Source organism: Motacilla alba, chromosome 8 (genome assembly GCF_015832195.1).
Source record: "Motacilla alba alba isolate MOTALB_02 chromosome 8, Motacilla_alba_V1.0_pri, whole genome shotgun sequence".
NCBI lineage: Eukaryota > Metazoa > Chordata > Aves > Passeriformes > Motacillidae > Motacilla > Motacilla alba.
In genome coordinates this window covers 18,316,764-18,335,103 of record NC_052023.1, presented here as the reverse complement: position 1 = coordinate 18,335,103, position 18,340 = coordinate 18,316,764, and the positions used below count along the sequence as shown (strand labels likewise).

Below are 18,340 nucleotides of genomic sequence, written 5' to 3'. Positions count from 1 at the left end.
TGATCATTTTTTGACCTTTAGGCACAGGTTTTGCCACCATTTCAAGGTTAATTAACCTTTACAGAATTGCTTTGTATGGATTTGGCAATCTTTAATGTTTGCACGTGCTTTCAGTGATCCTCAAAACTTTTTAGTAGGTGAGCCTAAGTACATTTGTAGTAGGTGAGAGAACTTAAACCAATACAGAATACACATCATGGTTGAATTTACACTCCCTATTCATAATGTTTTAATAGATTTACTTTTTAGATAGCAAATTTGTGTGCCTTTTGCCTTAGTTTATTGCTACCAAGATGACTACTAAAAAAGTTTTATATTAGAGATTTTTTTTAGTCCTCAAATTCACATCTGAACTCTTGACATAAAATTTCGAACAGCACGCAACCTAATTAACAATTTAGTACTAATTGATAGAAAGTGACAGGTATATAGGTATTCATAAAACACATAGAAAATTCATATTGCAGCTACACTGCTGGAGAATCTCTCCCTTTTATCTGAGCTCTCCTATAAAACTCTATAGTATAATACTAATTGTAAAGGACAGTGACTCAAGGTCATTCTTGCTAAAAGCTTCTGCTTTTTGTTATACAAAGATCAGAGAATTTTTAAAAAGCCCCCTCATCATAATGAAGAAATAAAAGTATGGTCATGTTACTAGATTATGACCCAGAGGAAAGAATGTGAACAGCAGGGCTGCAGAGAGGAATTTTACGTGATGTATGTGAAACTGCCAAAATGAGAATTGCAGCTGAAGGAAGTGAGCCAGCAGTCTAACGACAATCAATATCCAGGTTAAGTAAACAATTACACTCTGCCAGAGCTGGAGGAAAATCCACACAGCCTGATGGGATACCTGAAGTGTCTTCAGGTATAAATTCTGAATTTACTTCTTGGATAGCTTTCTTGTCATTTGCAAAGTTGACTTGTCATTTGCAAAGTAACTGTTGGTTTTTTGGATTTTGTTTTTTGTAATCTATAAGGGAAAAACTGTTCTCAGTGTATGAGGAGCTGTTTTTAGGTCCTGGCAAACCAATGATGCATTTTAGTTAATAGTGGAGGTTGTTTTAAAAATCTGGAAACTGGTGAGACTCCGAAGTGACCAAAGAACAATGGATGTTATCAGACAATCTGATTGGTCAGGGAAGCTGGCTTATGAATAATTTAAAAATACAAAGGAGTAACATTTGGGTCCTTTGTGAGGACTGAGCTTACCCAACACAGAAGATGTCAAGCTTAAAATGGGAACAGCTGTGTTCACAGTACTATTTAAGGATAGTTATCTTATCAAAGATTAATATGTGGAAAAACCCTTGTGGGAAAACTTGACAGTTGGTCTAAGATTTTTCTTCCCTTTGACATCCTCTTCTTCTCTGAACTTTATTTGTTATGAAGCTGCTAAATAGCTCAAAATAGTTTCAACACTGTTAAAAGAGATGCCTAAATCTCAAAAAGAGCTGAGATAGATTTATAGAAGCATTAATGTTTTTTGCACTGTGCCATAGGTTAATCTCTTACCCCTTAGGTAAAACTTTGCAGGAAACCTCAAAACTTCCCTGCCAGGATACATACATATAAAACTGGCAGTATGGTAGACAACTGTTCTACTCATGTGCCCTAATTTTATATTTAACCCCAAATGTCTTCATGATTTAAAAATATCTGTTGCTTCTGGTGGACAGTAAAGTGACAGAGTATTTCCCATTGCTCAGAACAGATAAAAAGCAACAAACCAGCTACTGTCTGTTCCCTCACCACTGCACAACGTGCTTGGGATTAGCTAAGGTTTGTGGTGTATCTGGTGGGAATGCTATACAGCGAATGTGTGCATGAGCACAAGTGCACAGGGGAGCAGACTTCAGGAATTTTGTAGATTGGAGTTGTTTTTTATTTCCTCTTAGCATGTCTTAATGTGTTTGCATTGTGTACAATTTTGGAGGCTCTGTGTCTTGAAAACTGAGGAGTATTTGTCTTCAGATACTAAGAACTATTGCCAAATTCTAGAAAAGAATAGCAGGGGAAACGAATTTCAAGTCTTTATACCATGATGTAGTCCAGGAATAGAGTGACTTTGGACAGTATGGTCAGACTGCAGCTGCAAGAGCTCTAGATCAGATGGGAAGGAAGTATTCCAGCAGATGTGATTTACAGTGGCAACACAAGCAGTCATTTGCTTCCTGCAGTTTTCTCTTTTGTGAGAAAATGAAAGAGACCAGATTGGTCTGTGACTTAGAGGGAAAACAATGGGATTAATTAGGTCATTATTATATCCAGCAGATTTTTCACTTAGGGATGATGTGATAGCAATGCACTGATGATGTTGTCCCTGTGGATTTGCAAGAGAACTTCTGTTTAAAATGAGGTTGGTGGGTAGACTATGGCATTGAAATATTGTGTTCTGGTGAGTTGCAGTGAGCTCTGTAGCTAGCGTTGGTACTTGTTTACCACTGAGAGAAAGAGAAAAGCTGTTAGGCAAGATGAAATTGCAGGGAAGAGTAGGTGTGCCTCTCCAGCTCCTAGGAATTAATCTCTATCATATTACATGAAAGCTTAAATACATTAAATTTCTCTTCTTTATTCATCTTTCTGATAAGGAATTGCTAGAAGGATGCTGTAGACTTCAAAAAGAAAGACTTTTGGAAAGAATATATGAGAGTTTAAGAGGTATTCAAACAGTATTTACACTTAACCTACTCCATACTCTGAAAAAGTTCAGAAATCAGAGAGGTCAGTTCCTTCTGCCATAAGTATGTAGTTGTGCTTTTTTTTTTAATCCATGAAGCAAAGTTGCATGCTATTTTTGGCTTTGTTTGGCTTCTGAAGTATTAACAGAATAATATTTTCTTTTCTATATGCCGTATCACTTCAGACAGCAAATGACCATCTGCTAGATTGCATTTCTCAGCCTGTGGCCACATACACAATAATAGTTGTTTTGGTATTCTGTAAAAATTTCTCTTCAAACTGACTTAATGATTAATGCTCCCAAATTGTTCACATTTCTAAACTCTATATGGAACTGTATATGAAACTATTGAAAGATTTTTCTGTTGTCTTGTGACACACATAAGGAAAAGAAGCAATGAAGAGAGCACAACTATTGGAAAGGGTACATTTTCCATGTGCAACATCTCTGAAAGCACCTTTGGTTTTGCTCAAGAGACATTCCAGTTTAACCATTCTAGCACCTTTGAGTCTATATCTTAGATGGGCAAACTCTGTTGAGGCCAGACTCAGTATTTGAGTGTAGGGGGAAGAGTCTCAGTGATAAACTCATCTGGTTTTGAGCCAGCTGGGAATTATTCCAGATCTTTAGCAGGCTGGAATACTTTAGGAGTGCCTTCATGTGAATTTGTATCTCTGTGTTTCAGAAAGCCCTTCAAGCCACCAGGAGGAATGATTCAAGACTTGGAAGACTCATATTTGGCTCCCACTCCACCAGAAATATCTCATATAATTTCCTATAAGCTGCATGGATTCTGTTTGAAGCCCTATGCTGGTAAGGCAATACAGAAGTGTTTTGGATGTAGTGCTGCAGCCATTCTTGCTTCCAGCTATTCCCTCTGCTAAAAAGAGTCATTGAGTAGATTGGAGCAAATCTCCTTTGATATCTCTGTGCCTTTTGAGGGGTTTAGGAGCGTACCCCAAGAAGATTCCAAATTCCTGTGCTTTAGCAGAACCAGATTATTCACGAGAGAATTATTCAGATTATTCACGAGACAACAAATTAGCTGAAGGTTTCCATGAAAATATGTTACTGGTTTTAGGATGCTTTAACTTTAATTTTATATGCACACTGGAGCAGAGAGTCATGCCTGATAGGAGTAAGGAAAGGAGGTGAAAGGAAACAATAAAAGCAAACATGGAAGTTATGAATTTAAACCCAGATGAAAAAAAGGTTTTGACAATCCCCTGTTTATGCAATTTATTTAAAAGTATAATCTAATTAATTAAGCATTTTTTGCTCATTATTTTTAGTACAAAAAAAGCCAGGTAATGTAGTAACATGCAGATCAACATGGAATCTGGAGGAATGAGTCTCCAGTAAAAGTATGGCCTGAAATGCAAAGGATTTTTAAACAAAATTATGTGTATTTAAAAAATGAATCAGTCAGTTTTTAGGTAACCACAATGCAGAGCAGAATGGATACAAATTATCTGGTAGATAATGGAATGTACTGCTGTGTACTGAAGAAGCTGGAAATAGGAAATAGCTTCAGTAATCTGCCTCTGGGGGCTGAGGTTGGCATGATGGACAAAATGAGTCTGAAGCCAAGAAACAGGGTAAGACAGATTTTTGGACTGCCTAACCTACCTCCTGTTAAAAGAAAAAGTCAGTTCAAGTGTTTTCCAATGATGATGGAGCTGAAAATGAGGAGAAACAGTTCAAAAAATGAGGGGATGTGGCACTGAGATAGGCTTTAGTGGGCCTGGTGCATTAGGTCAAAAGTTGGACTTGATGATCTGGGAGGTTTTTTCCAACCTTTGTGATTCTGTGTTAGATGGATTACAGGTGTGTAGTGGAACAACAGGTGAGAAGTCTGATGTGGTAATCACAAAAGGTAGAATTGCACAAATTCTTGTCAATAGCTCTAGTGTAACTATGCCTTTTGAATCAAAAACACCTCAAAATCAGAGAATGGTAGAAAAAGTCTATTAGTTTTGTGAGTCTGTAGGATATTGTAGGGTTGAATTTGCATACTAAAGGGGATCTTTTTAAAGCATTTTATGTTTAACATTCTGTGCTTGGTTAAAGCTTTTAAGTACTACTAGGAGTTGTGACCAGATGGGTGGGCAGCCCTGCATATGGAAGTATTTAACTTCTTCAGAATAGCTTGGAGAACAAATCCTGATAGTACTGGTTATTTCTGCTGATAATAGCTGACAGTTTTTTCACTTCCTCAATAAGGTTTCATTTAAGTGATGAAGATATTCTAGATGACCTGATTGATGAATGTGTGATGTGTGATTCAGATAAAATTAAATGACAAGAGGAAAAGAAATCCGTACCTAACTGAGGATTTCAAAGCTCAATACTCTACAGATGTGAAACAATCTACCAAAGAAGTCCTGAAACTTAAATATGGAAAGGGTCTGGAACTTCCTTATTCAAAAGCTTTAACACTCTCTGGCATTAATACCTGCAACAAAGAAAGAAGCATTGTAGAAATAATATAACTGGATCAATAGCCACGTAATTAAAAGTAAATTAGCAGAATGTAAAAATATTGCAGAAAGGACTGACAGGCGTAGAAATGTATGCAAAAGAGTTTAAGAAGTATAGGAGTAAGGTGAATTAAAGTCAAGCAAAGCTAGACCTTGTGCTGGATATTAAACATGATAAAATTACTCAGCCTTAAGTGAGCAGCTTCAGAAACAAACTCCTAAGAACAACATGTAGCAACTGTTCAGGCATTAAATGTATTGCCCTAAAAAAACCAAATGTTTTATTCTGTCTTCAGTAGAGGCATTGGTGCTGATTATGGTGAGAAATGGAGGTTGCATAATAGGAATAAGTCCACAAGCTTGATTAAAAACCATTGCAACTGAGATCCGAGCAGTTTGGTGGAGTGAAGGGTGGCAACCAACTGTTCCATGGCCAGAAAGACACTGGCTCATGAAGTCTTATACCTGACCATATGACAGCAAATACACAGTGATTAGGGAGCAGGAATAATGACCCAACTGGTTATGGGTGCATTAGTCCTACCTTGAGGCTTGAGAAGAACTTTTAAAGGAAATCCTTTCTGTACCTGCCAATAAATGCTTGACTGATTCCAGCTTTGGTTCTGAGCGTGGGCTGTCACAGGACAGCCAGTGTTGGCAGCGCTGCAGGCAGTGCACACACACCTTCTCAGACGCCACGTGTTCTTAGGGGCCAGTTTACCCCAGCTTTGGGCTGGAACATTTCTGTACAATTTGGATCTTTAAGCAGTATTAGACTTTTTTTTTTTTTTTTTACGTGTCTAAACATGCCTCAGTCTAGAAATTATTCTTAATTCCTTGCCTGTAACTTACTTTTTGTGCATACTGGGCAGATCAAGATTTGCATAAACATGAATTTCAGTTATAGGCTAAAATTGTCTCATACAATGCACCAAAACTTAATATAGGTGCAGAATAAAGATTGTGGAGTTTTTGTGAGATTCCCCTCCCACTGACTTATGACTGCAGCAAACTCTGTGAAATGATCTTAACTTTCTTCTTGAGGATGAGAGAGATTGTGAAGAACACACTTGAGTCTACAAATATTTTCCTGTAAGAATCAAGTCCACTGGATGAATTTCAAATTTTGTCCTGTAAGGTAAGTGCTTTAGACCTTTTACTAGCACTAGGCATAAATTGTGAATTGCAATCTATTCAGAAAAATTAGATTTGTTTTTAAATTGTATTTAAGAGGTGAAAAGACCCACAGATCTTTTGCCAATAGGTTTCCCAAAGGAATTTTCTTCTTGGCCATCAGAACCAACAGCTTGACAAAAAGCATCCTAAATACCACATTTGCTCTACTATATCTACAGGGACTATAAGAGAAATAGGCTTAACCCAAATATCAGGGAGAAAGTCACATTTTGTGACCTGTGGTCTTCCCCACCGTTTAGGACTGCCTGTTGAACTGAAGTTTAAGAAGTTCTTTCCAAAACTGAGATGAGATGGTGGTGGCCATTTTTACAACATAGGTAATTTTAGTATTAAAATTATTACTTAGAGTGCTTATTCTCTATGAAGAGTGCTGGAAGAGGACTGTGTGATGAATAATAAGCTTAGACAATGCTGATAAATTAAAAATAAAACCTGGCTTTAGAATTTGCTCAGAGGAGCCTGTTAATCTTTAAATTTTCCCAAAATTAAATATCAAATTATTGGTAATACCTGGCATCCTTTGTAGGAGTGTAATTCAGATACACTCACCAAAAGAGCTCACATCATTAGCGGGGTGATTGTGTCACCTTCTGTTGAAATATTCCACACCATTGGTGTTTCTTGGCAGACTGACATGTTTTCACTTGACATTGCTGTAACCTCTGGGAAAGAAAGCCCTACCTTTCTGTGAATAATTAATTAGTGAGCTATCACTCTGAAGTATTCCCTCCTTTTGAGGGAGCAGGGGAGAGATACCAAAGTTACTTACTTTTGGTTTGGGGTTTTTTTTTGTTTTGTTTTTGTTTTGGTTTGGTTTTTTGGGTTTTTGTTTGTTTGGTTTTGTTCTTGTTGTTTTTGTTTTTTGTTTTTTTGTTTTTTTTTTTTTTTTTTTTTTTTTGTTGTTGTTTTTAAATGCTACCTTGCAGTCTTAACACTTGTGAAGTAGTCTTCCATACAAACCTTCTCTCCTAACATAGAGGTAACTCTCAGTTCTGAACTTTAATCCATATGATTTTTCCAAAGGGCTCTGGATCAGAGCAGTGAAGAGTTGCTGATGCAGTATAACCTTTCTGATAGCGCTGGGTTGTCTGGAACTGGACAATAATGCCACTAAATCAAACTTTCAGAAAGCCAGCTAAGAAGCATGGCTGGCTGTTCAGTAAAATGTGCTAAAATATGTTTGAAATAACTGTGTAGGCTTACGTGGCCAGCAGTGAGCATGCAGGACACATAGTACACTCCTGGCAGAACCAGGGGACTGAGCCCTTGTGTATTTGACCAGAGAATGGAGGGCTCAGTGACCACAGGCGCGTTTAAAGCACTGGGAGAAGTGTTTACATGGAGTTTGTTTGTCTGACTTTTGAAGTGTAAAAAGTCTGTATTTTCACTTCACATGGATAAATGGTCCTATTGCTAGCAATGATTTTAAGAAACAAGTTGAATCAGAAGACCCAGAACAGCTTTTTTAAAAATTTATGTTAGGTAAGCCTTTTTTTAAGTAGCCTGTTCAAAGGTTCTACCAATGGCTTTTTTTCCTAAAATTGTATCAGTAGCAAGTGTTCGCTTTGTTCTTTACTTTTTTACTTGTAGTATGTATTTTTTCATGTCTGCTAGAAAAGCTTGGCTCTCAGTTTAAAGCATGTTCTTGATAACAGACAGGCAAGGGCTGGATGAGCTGTTCTTCTATTCTTATGTGCAATATCTTGGGTATTTGAAGGGCTCTTTAGTGATCCCTTCCTCTAAGAAGCTCAAATAATTCCTGGTCTTTTATTAATCTGTCAGAGCAGGGGTTGCTTCTGAATTTATCTTAGTATTTCTGTCTGAAACAGCTGTGCAGCCTATGCTTCAAATTGCCAGCATTAAATCAACATAGTTTTCCTCCTCATTCTTCATCAATTTGTCATATAGATAAGCCCACTACCTGCACTAGCAATCTTCCATTATCCACTGTTCTTGCTGGTTTCTTCCATATACTCCCATCAACACCCACAAAGGCTTTTTACCCTCAGATATATTCTGTCTTTCTCTCTTTAGGTTTTTTAACTCCACTGCATAAGACAGTGTCTGCAGATAGCTAATGACTCTAGAATTGAGCATGACATATGACTTATTTTGTCAGTGATATAGCTAGGTGCTTTGGACTGTAATATCTTGAGATCGTATAAAGGAAATTAAAAAATTATAGAGCAGATAAAAAGAAAAAATATCACAAGAGAAAGGCATCTTGATGTTTTTTGTTATTTATGTAAACTCTAACATCCAAATTTCTTTTCTAATTACTCAAACTGTACACACTGAAAATGTGCACATTTGAGGAATATAAAAAGAATACACTGTACCCTCCATTATGCACTGTGCTGAAAGTGTCCATGATCAGAGTTGTACCCCATGAAATTTAATCTTCATTCAGATTCTTCTGGGTTTTTTCATATATTTGCCTTTAAATGTGCTTTTGTGACATCTGTATATGTAACCTCCATAACTAAGATGTGCTTATTTGCATTGTAAAAGAGTGAAGTGTTTCCAGTGCCAGTGTTATAATGAATACTATATTTAAAAGATCATGCCTCATTTTTCTATGTGCTGTGTCGGCAGCAGTGTTGTAGTCTGTCCTGATATTTCACTGTATAAATTAGACAGCTAAGGAAGGGAGGAGAGCAGCAGATACAGATTGAGTGACCTGTTCCATATCACAACACACAAGTCTGACAGCATGAGAAGCAGATTCCTAGCCCAGCCTACTAAATAAGGAGTCATCAGAAACATAGTCCTGATTTTTAGGAAGAGGTGAGGAGTTTGGAATTGTCTTGAATTTTATTTTTGTCCTTTTTGTGCCTCTCTACCAAAATAATTATAACTATATACAGTAGCTGTTGTAAACCTCTTTGAAACATTTTCAGAAACTACTGCTTCCAATTGTCATTCTGTAATGTTTTTCTAAAATGAAAAAAAAAAAAACCCTTTTTTCATAGAAAGAAAGACGTTTCAAAGGTTTCTGGTTTTCCTCCATTTGAGCTCAGGAACAAGTTGAAAAGGGGCATACGTTTTTTAATGTGTAACTTCCATGTATAAACATACTGGATGCTAAAAAAGGAACTAATGGACTTTTTAAAAAGGAATAGATATATTTGCGTGGAGAAACATTAGCAAAATAATCTAAACACCTGAAGAAATAAACAATTAAGAATAAAAAAAAATGGAGACCCCTTTAAAATGTTGGGCAAGGTGTTCTCAGATAAATACTTTAAAGGAGGTGAATCCTGTTTCAAATCAGAGCAAAGCTGTTGGTTCTCTTTGCTTCCCAGTGGCTGCTGCAGGTGCCCCAGGCTTTTTCCTCCAGAGCAGCTGTGCTCCACTGACACAAATGGCACTTCCTGGGGACTACATCCTTAGTTAGTGGTGCAAGAGTCATCGTAATGTGCAATGGGATATTTCAGTCATGCTTTCAAATGGCTGCTAAAACACATGAGCAAATCACAACTGCATGCTTGCAGATAGAGCTGCCAGTGACACAGCTACTTATGTGTTATTCCCTTCAAAGAGGAGCTACTAGAAAAATTGTAGGGCAGCAAGGAAATGTGTGGAAAAACCAGATGCTTAGTGATGTAGTCTTACTGCTGTCTGTCTTCCCATCTCCCTCCCAGCTTTCTGCTTCAGCTTATGATCTCCAAAATACTGAGTTTTCATAGCTCAACTTATTTTTTTGCCTCACATCACAGAGAATGCCTAACAATGTCAAATATAGAAAAGCTGATTCAAAGTATGCCTATGTCTTCAAAAAGGTCCCAGTTTTTACCTGCACAAAGTAAATATTTTGCTCGGGAGAGTGCAATATGATGTGAATTAACAGACTACTTTGTCTTTTCCATAACGAAGGTCTCTTAATTTAGAATTTGTGCATTAAAGCAGGGGTAAACCCAAATGATGATTGTAAAGTTCGCAGCCTGTTCTGCAGGATAGAAATTAATAGGATAAAGAAAAAAGTTAAACAATGTTGAGGAATTGTAGCATAATGTTCCTTTCTCTTCCCTAGTATCCCACAGTAAATATTAGAAAGGAATCACACTTTAGTTGACTTCGGTGCAGCATGTGTTCCTGGCTTCTCAGGACCTCATTCAGGACATGCAGAAGTTATCTGCCTAGGATTTTGCAACTGTCGAGGTTGTTGATCTCAAAAGTGGAGCAGGACTCTTAATCTAGCTCTAAGGGCTTTTGTGTCAGGGTAGGATGCTGTTGTGTGAAGGTATTGAGATACCCAGTAAAGAATAATGTTCACTTCTTGGGGTGAGTAAAGAAGGATTTAAAAGTTCTTCTGGGTTCTCAGAAATTGAGCCCCACAACAGCCAGCAGTATCTGGTCCTAGGCTTTTTCATTTTCATAGCTTCATGCTTTGGACATTAGCTTATTCTGCCCTTAAATACAGTTTGCAGCTTGTCAGGTTTTGAATTTGAGGAGTTAAGCTTGTCATCCTGGATCCATGAAGTTGTATCTGTAATAGGAACAGGAGAATAGTTACACTTCAAACACCAGCATGTATTTCAGGCAGACCCTGTATACTCATAAAATGTTAGAATTTAGGATCTTTCCAATGACAGCCATGACTGCTTTGTTTATTGTCAGGCTTCTGGAAGATCCTTTCCTAGCCAATGCTGTTTACCTATCTGTCCCTTAAAGACAAAGGAGACACAGATCTTGCATTTGAGTTACTCTCTGAAGCTGGAAACATTGTGTGGTACATTGTATACTGTATTTATTGCAGAGTATGTGGTACTTGCTTGAGTATAGCAAGACCACATACTTGAACTGCTTTTTTTAAAAAATTGTTCATGACATTTGCCCTATGATTTACACTCAAAGCTTATTCTTTGCAACACAATTTCAGTCTCCTCTTGCATTCTCTGCTATTTCTTTTGTCATCAGAACTGTTAAAATTCGTAAGAAGTGGTTTGGCACTGTGTCTATTTGTTTGGCAGTTTATTTGGGAACAATTATGATTATCTCCTAGATATTTCCATCATGTTTTTTTTAAACACAGCATTTGGCTCTACAGTGTTTGAAAAAATCAGTGATTGAAATCTGAACTGTATGCTACCATGATAGAAAGTATATGCTGGATTTGTTTTCTGCTTGGGGAGGAATCAGGTTTCAGCTCAAATGGTCATGGTTGTCCCTCTGTATTTTGTTTCTGGTAGGTTGTTCTACAAACCTGAAGATTAATGATACAGAATAAAAGCCTCCTGAATACATCCTAAATGTTTTGGCATTATTTTTTATAGATATGTGGATTTGCCAGCATGGAATATTTGTAATTTCGAGGATTTTAGTTGCCTTATGTTTTGGACAGGATTTTTGTGTGTCAGAAAAGAAATGTCTGTCTTTATCATCAACGGATTATTTGCAGTAGTGTAAGGCAGTTATAAATATGTCTGGTAAAAATAGTCTCCTTTGATTCTTTAGTAGGTGTTGCTTAAATTCATCAGTTTCTTTATATATGTATGTGAATTCAAAGACTGAAGATCAATATGTTTGGGAAACTTAAGAGCTGCTGGAAAGGGGACAGTGGACAGTTACTCAGATTCAACATAAGTGAGACTAGAGATGCAAACAACTGCATTTAATATTGATAGTCGTATCTAATTTTCTTCTGATGATTTGTGTCATTTCAAAAGCATGATTTTTAAGGTGAGGCTTTCTGTGGAGCTGTCAAAATTTTATATTTCACATTTCTGAAATAATCAAATTACATCTTCTTATACATAACTAGAGAGACTGAGGTACTTTTCACATGCAGTATTGCACTTAGGACAAAAACAAATGCTAATGTGACTATCAGTACAGGACCAAACTTTATCTGAGATCTGGGGTGTTGCCATGGCAATTCCAATTGTTGGAAAAAAATTCTCTTTTGTGCTTCGTTCTGACATTAGATTGCAAAATTATGATTATGAAGAAACATACAACCCAAAAGGTGTGTGGGGGGGGAGGGAATCTCTTCTTGAAGATGTAAAACGTACTTTCTATCACATTTACTTTCTCTGAAACACTGAGTGTGTGCTCAGATTGTTACAAGCTGTATTTTTTGCAGATTCAGATATATTGTTATTTCTCAAGCTGCCATAATAATACTCAATGTTATTTCTCCCAATGTAATAATCAACATAATACGGAACTCAGAGACATATATCCCATTTCCTGTGCACAGTATTAGCTTCTAGTGCATGTTATACTGCTGATGTGGCCCTTTTGCTTTTAACAATACTGCCTATGTTAGTTGAAGCATATCTAAAATACAGACCTCGCTTAAGTTATTTATATAAATCAGCTCTGTAATCTATGTATAATACAATAGCTCATACGAGCCAATAGATCAGTCATTTCTGTTTAGTTATAAAATTGTTTTTCTACCAATACATCTCACTATGAGAAAATTGATATGGCTATTACCTGTTCCTTGCTAAATCAATACACAACAAGCTTTAAATAAATCAATAAATAAATACACACTCTTGCGCCACCCCCCCAAAAAAACCCCAACAACAGCCAAACAACAAAACCACAAAATGCTTCCTAAAAAGAAGCAAATGAAGGAGTACAGTTAAAATGTGGTTTGCACTGCAATTCATGCTGAAGTTTATTGTGCATTCTTTTATGTAGGAAATGTGTAAAATGGGAAACGTTTCCAGAAGAGAACTAATTCTTGCAGTGCTGCATTGCTGCTTTATAAATAAATCATTGTCCTTTTTCTATTGATCACTGGAACAATCCAGTCGAAGAATGCTGACTTAGTGCAGCCCTTCGCAGGATGGCTGGATTGAGAGAAAAAGCCGGGTAAGTGGGACCCAGCAGCAGGGAATTGGGAAAATCCCAGACTAGTTAGAGATGAGGTTTGGTGCATGAAATCCTTGACTTGTCTTTTACCTCCAAAAAAAACTGGACAAAGCAGCTGATTTCTACAAGATATTCTGTCTTTTTATAATGTCATTGATCAGACAAATTAAATATAAGACAATGCTAGTTGTAATAGGTGGATGATGCTGAAAATCCGTATTTAATGTATTGTGATTTTCTTTTTGAGAACACACAAAAAAAAGACCTTCCAAATTCAATTAATGATCTCAATTATGATATTTATTTGTCGAGAAATAAGGGCTCAGATCTGCCAGGAATATGTTTGAGTTTATAGACTCTCGGAAATAGTACTGCATTCCTGTGAGTTGAGGTGGAATCTGAATTTTATTTGGTTATCACAGATAACCAAGATCACAGCTTGCCAATCTGACAATTCAATGATGTCTGATTTTTCAGGACTTCTGGTATCAAGCCCCAAGGCTTTTCTGGGAATAGAAGCAGCCTGTTACAATGAGGAGCTGAGAAATACTATTTGGGTTTGCATGTCTGACCAGTAAGATCAGTAATGGATCTTGAAGGCATACACTTTTTAAAATGTGGCTTTCACTGAAGCCTGTGTATGTCATCTATAGCAAGAGTGTATACTCAGGATGTTGTTATCCAGAACATACAGCTAGTTCTAGAATATAAAGTTCTTATTTTTCATAAAATGATATTTATTGGTAACTGCAGTGCTCAGTTGATGGCACGTTAGTCAGGGTCATGGTGATGCATTGCTTTTAGGGCATGTTGTCATCACATCATTTTTTTCTGTTTCTCATTAATTACAGATACTTCCAGGATGCAGGTCTGTAAAATGTAATTATTTATTCCACTGGGTGTTCTATCTCTAATGCTGCAATCAGAGGCAGCATATGCTGCTGTATTCTCACCGGTGTGCCGTTGGGTGGCTATCAAGAAGCAAAGGGGCTTGCAAAAGACTTTCCCGGCCACAGCCGAGGTGTGGGGCGTGGAGCAGAGCAGCTGGATGCGAGGAGTGCGCGAGTGGCTCTGGGCTGCGCGGCGCTGCCGGGGGCGCCCGGGGCTCCTCTTGCCGCTGCTGCCGGCGCGGCTCTGGGGCCGCCGCGTCCGCTCCCGGCTCAACGCCCCGCTGACGGCAAAAATTCTCACAACTTCAACGATAAACCCGGACCAAATGGACTACAGGGAACAAATCTGGAGGTACAGAAAGAGACTACATGTGTCGATGTTGCTAGCATGGCAGAAAGCACCTGGCACAGCCCTAGTTTCCATTGGACTGGCAGTGGATGGGCTTTCCCTTTCCTCTCCCAGTGTGCAAGTATCAATCGGTTCGTGCCTTCTGCTAGGATGCTAAAAGGCCCGTAATTACCGTGAGCATAATAATCCATGAAGAATTTCGTTATCTGAAATAATGCGATCTATTAAACAAACAAAAACCCCGGTGGTGTTTATCATTACTCCTGCGTTTGACCGTCTCCCTCTTCCAGCTGGAGCAGAGCCTGGCCGCTGGCCACTAGATGCCACTGTTGTATAAGGACATGTTGGGCGTAATGCCTTAGACAATGAGTAATTTACTTAGAGAACATGTATGTGTATAATTAGGAGTCATCAATGTCTTTCTTTTAAAATAAAATAAGTTTACCATATCTAATTAGATATTTCTTATAAGATGGATTTCATTCTAATTGGGTAAAGCTATGCTACTGGTTTAAAATACAGCAAAGGATGTATTTGTATTCACTTTCACAGTTTTCATATTTCTTTAGTCCTTGCAATAAATGGATCTGATTACACCTTTTAAATCGATGTTCTCTCAAACTGGTATGACATAAATGATTGTTCTGTCATTGTGATTTTACTGCCATTGTTTTCAGCATGTGAGGTTTTCTAGTGATATCTCTTAATCTCATTCTGTCTTTCCCTATCCTCCTGATTGTGATCTTAGATCTGCATGTTCTTTCCATCCAAACTGAAGTAATCTATTTAAAGAGCCAACAGTGGCCACCGTGGACTCTGGCTTGACTATGGCAGCAGCAGTGAGCAGCAGGCTTTCCAGCAGCAGTGAGCTCAGTAATCCACAGCTAATGAGCCAGAGCTCCAAAATGTCCATTGCGCAAGGGGCTTCTTTAAAATCTCAGATTTCCTGTTGCTGAGTGTTGACAATGGAAGTCTAGATTTTTCAGATGTTGGACTGTATCCAGCCTAGATAAAATTCAAATGCAGTGCTTTTTTTTCAGGGAAAAGGCATGCCTTATAGCTTCAGTATGAATTCAGAAGGCACTGGCTAGTCATTGTGACACCCAGTGCGGGTAGAGCTTACACCCCTTCTCAAAGCAGTTTCATTAGTGCCTGAATTCTCTTCACCAACCAGAGTTCTGGATTTTCCCACCAAAATTCTATATTGCATGCTAACATCAGAACTCTGCTGGTTTTACAGTTGTTTCGGATCTGTGGGAGTTTAGGTATGGATGATCTTTCTCAGATCAGCTCTAGTGACACCAGGCTGCAACACTGACCACTTCCACCTCATGAGTGCTCCCATCAGCCTATTCTTGCCTGTCTGACACGTGAGCCACTCCTGTGTTTCCCAATTATGACTAGAACTTGTCTATTCAATCTTGATGCCATCTTTCAAATTACTTTGAATTATCTCCTGAAAGAAGCTACTCCTGCAACAAAACAATGGCAAAGTGATTTTAGAATTTTCAGATTGTGGTTTATAACTGTGATGTACCTCAGAAATAGCTTGTCCCAGTGGGCATGGCTTTCTCTGCTATCCCTATCTCTCATATATCAAATTATGGATTATTATACAAAAGTTGTATCTCTGTCTTATTTATTGAAGTGTTGGTTCACTAAATAAAGGATCTCAACAATGATTTGAGCTGGCTGAAAACATGCTTGAAATTTATGTATTTCAGTGAAAGGTTTTCAACAAGCTCTATTTCTGAAGCTAAAGTACTTCAATTCCCAATGACCAAATTCATTAAAATATAAATTAGCCTAAAGAAACATATGAATCACAATGGTATATTTGCATATCATCTATTTGGTGTGCCTGTAACAGTTTCTTCATGTAGACTAACAGCTACTGCAATCTTCACAACCACAGAGTTGAATAAATGACTGTGGGGCGAATAAGAAAGCAAAGAGGACAAGGATGAAAATTCTTTCTGCTGAATGGGAAGAATACTGCAGAATTCTGCAATTGAAATTAAAACCTGTGTTAAACCAGTTTCCTTCACTAAGACATGTCTTAGCTAATCAATTAGCATTGACTGTCTCAGTATTCTAATAGGAAAGGATTTAAGGAAATATCATGTTTCCTTTGTATTTTCAGAACTGTAGATAATTACTGATTATTGCAGAAGAGTGAATATCCTCTAAAAAATAAAGGTGAAGAGGATGGAACGAGAATGTCTTGTCTCGGAGGAGTTAAATGATCCTCCTGCAGTAAGACCTTTGCATCCTCAAAAGACAGCAACAGAAATTTCTCATAAAGTTTGACTTGTTGTTCTGTAAGTAATATATCTGAGACTCCAATACAGAGTATCTTGTCAGTTCCTGTTAATAAATGAAGCTGAACTGATACAGCAGCTTGGGTAGTTTCTCTGATCTGTACCAGTTCTCTGCTCTATGCCTTCACATGTATTTCCATGAATTGTTGATACACTTGGCCAGTGAATTTTCTGTGACTTCAAAGCTAAGCCTTTCACTTTGCCTTGTATAAAACATGCCCAGAAGCTGGATTGTGAAGAAAATAAGTAGAAGGAAAAATATTGATTTTAGATGTTAGGATAATCTAAAAAAAATGGTTCAAAAATAAAAGGGGAGAGGAACCCTGTTTTCTTCTTTTTTTTTTCTTTTTTTTTCTTTTTTTTTTTTTTGATTTGTCATTTGTTGCAAATACTTCCCAGAAAATTATTTTGTAGTGAAGTAATTAGCTCCATAGAAATGCAAATAATAACTGCAAATATTGCATTTGTGGCATCCAGAATGTGCCATGACATTCTTAAGATATGTTGTTCCACATCTGTTCTTGATCTTTCCAAGAGAAAGGAGGAAGAAAGGCTTGGTTAGTCTTCAAGAATGATGGGCATCAGGTTCATTGTTGGATTTTCCGAAAAGGCTTATGTTTGATATCATAGAGCACAAACTCGATTAGCTCTAATGTAATTTGTTAGCTTTTGTGATGCAACTCAGTGTGTGTCATTGTGCATTGCTCTGATCAAGTCATGTTAGTGAGACAGTCGAAAGAGCCAAATAGTCACAGATTTATGCCCTTTCTAGAAGTGACTAGGACATTTTGAATCCCATAGGAGAACAGACTTTACACTTCTAACTCACCTAGAATATCTTTGAAAACATGACCTTTAATATAGTCCCATCTTTCTTAACAGCTTCAGGGTCATCCCAGCACTTCCAGATAAAATTGAAGAAATATAAAATAAGGAACTGCTGTGTTTTTGTCAAACTAAGGAATAAATCATAAGATGTGAAAAAAAAAGTTTTATGACTAAACCTTTTCAAACAATGCAACTTTATTGTCATATCCCACTAGTTCTTCAGTCACATCAGAACACAAAGCATGTAAGTAACCTAAGCATGACTGTTGCTGCTCTTTAGGAAAATTGTTCAATAATTCATTGACCTCCCATTGCTTAGGTTTACTGCCTAAAATATAATCCTCCTTATTCTTGATATTGTCAAATTTTTTTGTAAGTGGAAGAATTTTTAATATTCAACTTGATAGCATTTGAAATCAGCTTGAAATAGAAAATTTTATGAGAGTTTTATAAACTTCATTTAAATGAATCTTAGGAAATGTGGAAGAAAGTATTGCAGATGAGTAATTTTTAAGGAATTGGGGGGAAGAGACACCATTATGTAATGTTTAGTATCAAAGCATATAAATAGCTTTAGCTGACAGCAGAACAATAACTTCAAAAGTTAACTAATCATTCTCAAATTTTGATAGAAAAGGAAGCTAGAAAAAGAAAGCTAGATTTATTTCATTCTGAAGATAAGAAAAGCTGTTTAATTGTGATTTTTAAGGATTTTTCAGACATGCTCAACTTTTAATTTCAGTGTTTTTAATCTTGATTTG

General features: G+C 37.2%; 1 long non-coding RNA gene across 3 annotated transcripts in view; it reads left to right on the top strand.

Moving 5' to 3' along the window:
• Nucleotides 1-18,340, top strand: part of LOC119703987 — a 37,512-nt gene that overhangs the window by 10,979 nt on the left and 8,193 nt on the right. Inside the window, exons 2-5 of one of the 3 annotated variants that reach the window (XR_005257814.1) lie at nt 3,372-3,499; nt 6,211-6,304; nt 13,018-13,191; nt 14,043-16,136. This is a non-coding gene — a long non-coding RNA (uncharacterized LOC119703987). Of the gene's footprint in view, nt 1-3,371; nt 3,500-6,210; nt 6,305-13,017; nt 16,137-18,340 lie in introns of those variants that run through there. The other 2 variants (XR_005257812.1, XR_005257813.1) reach the window with 2 other exon arrangements.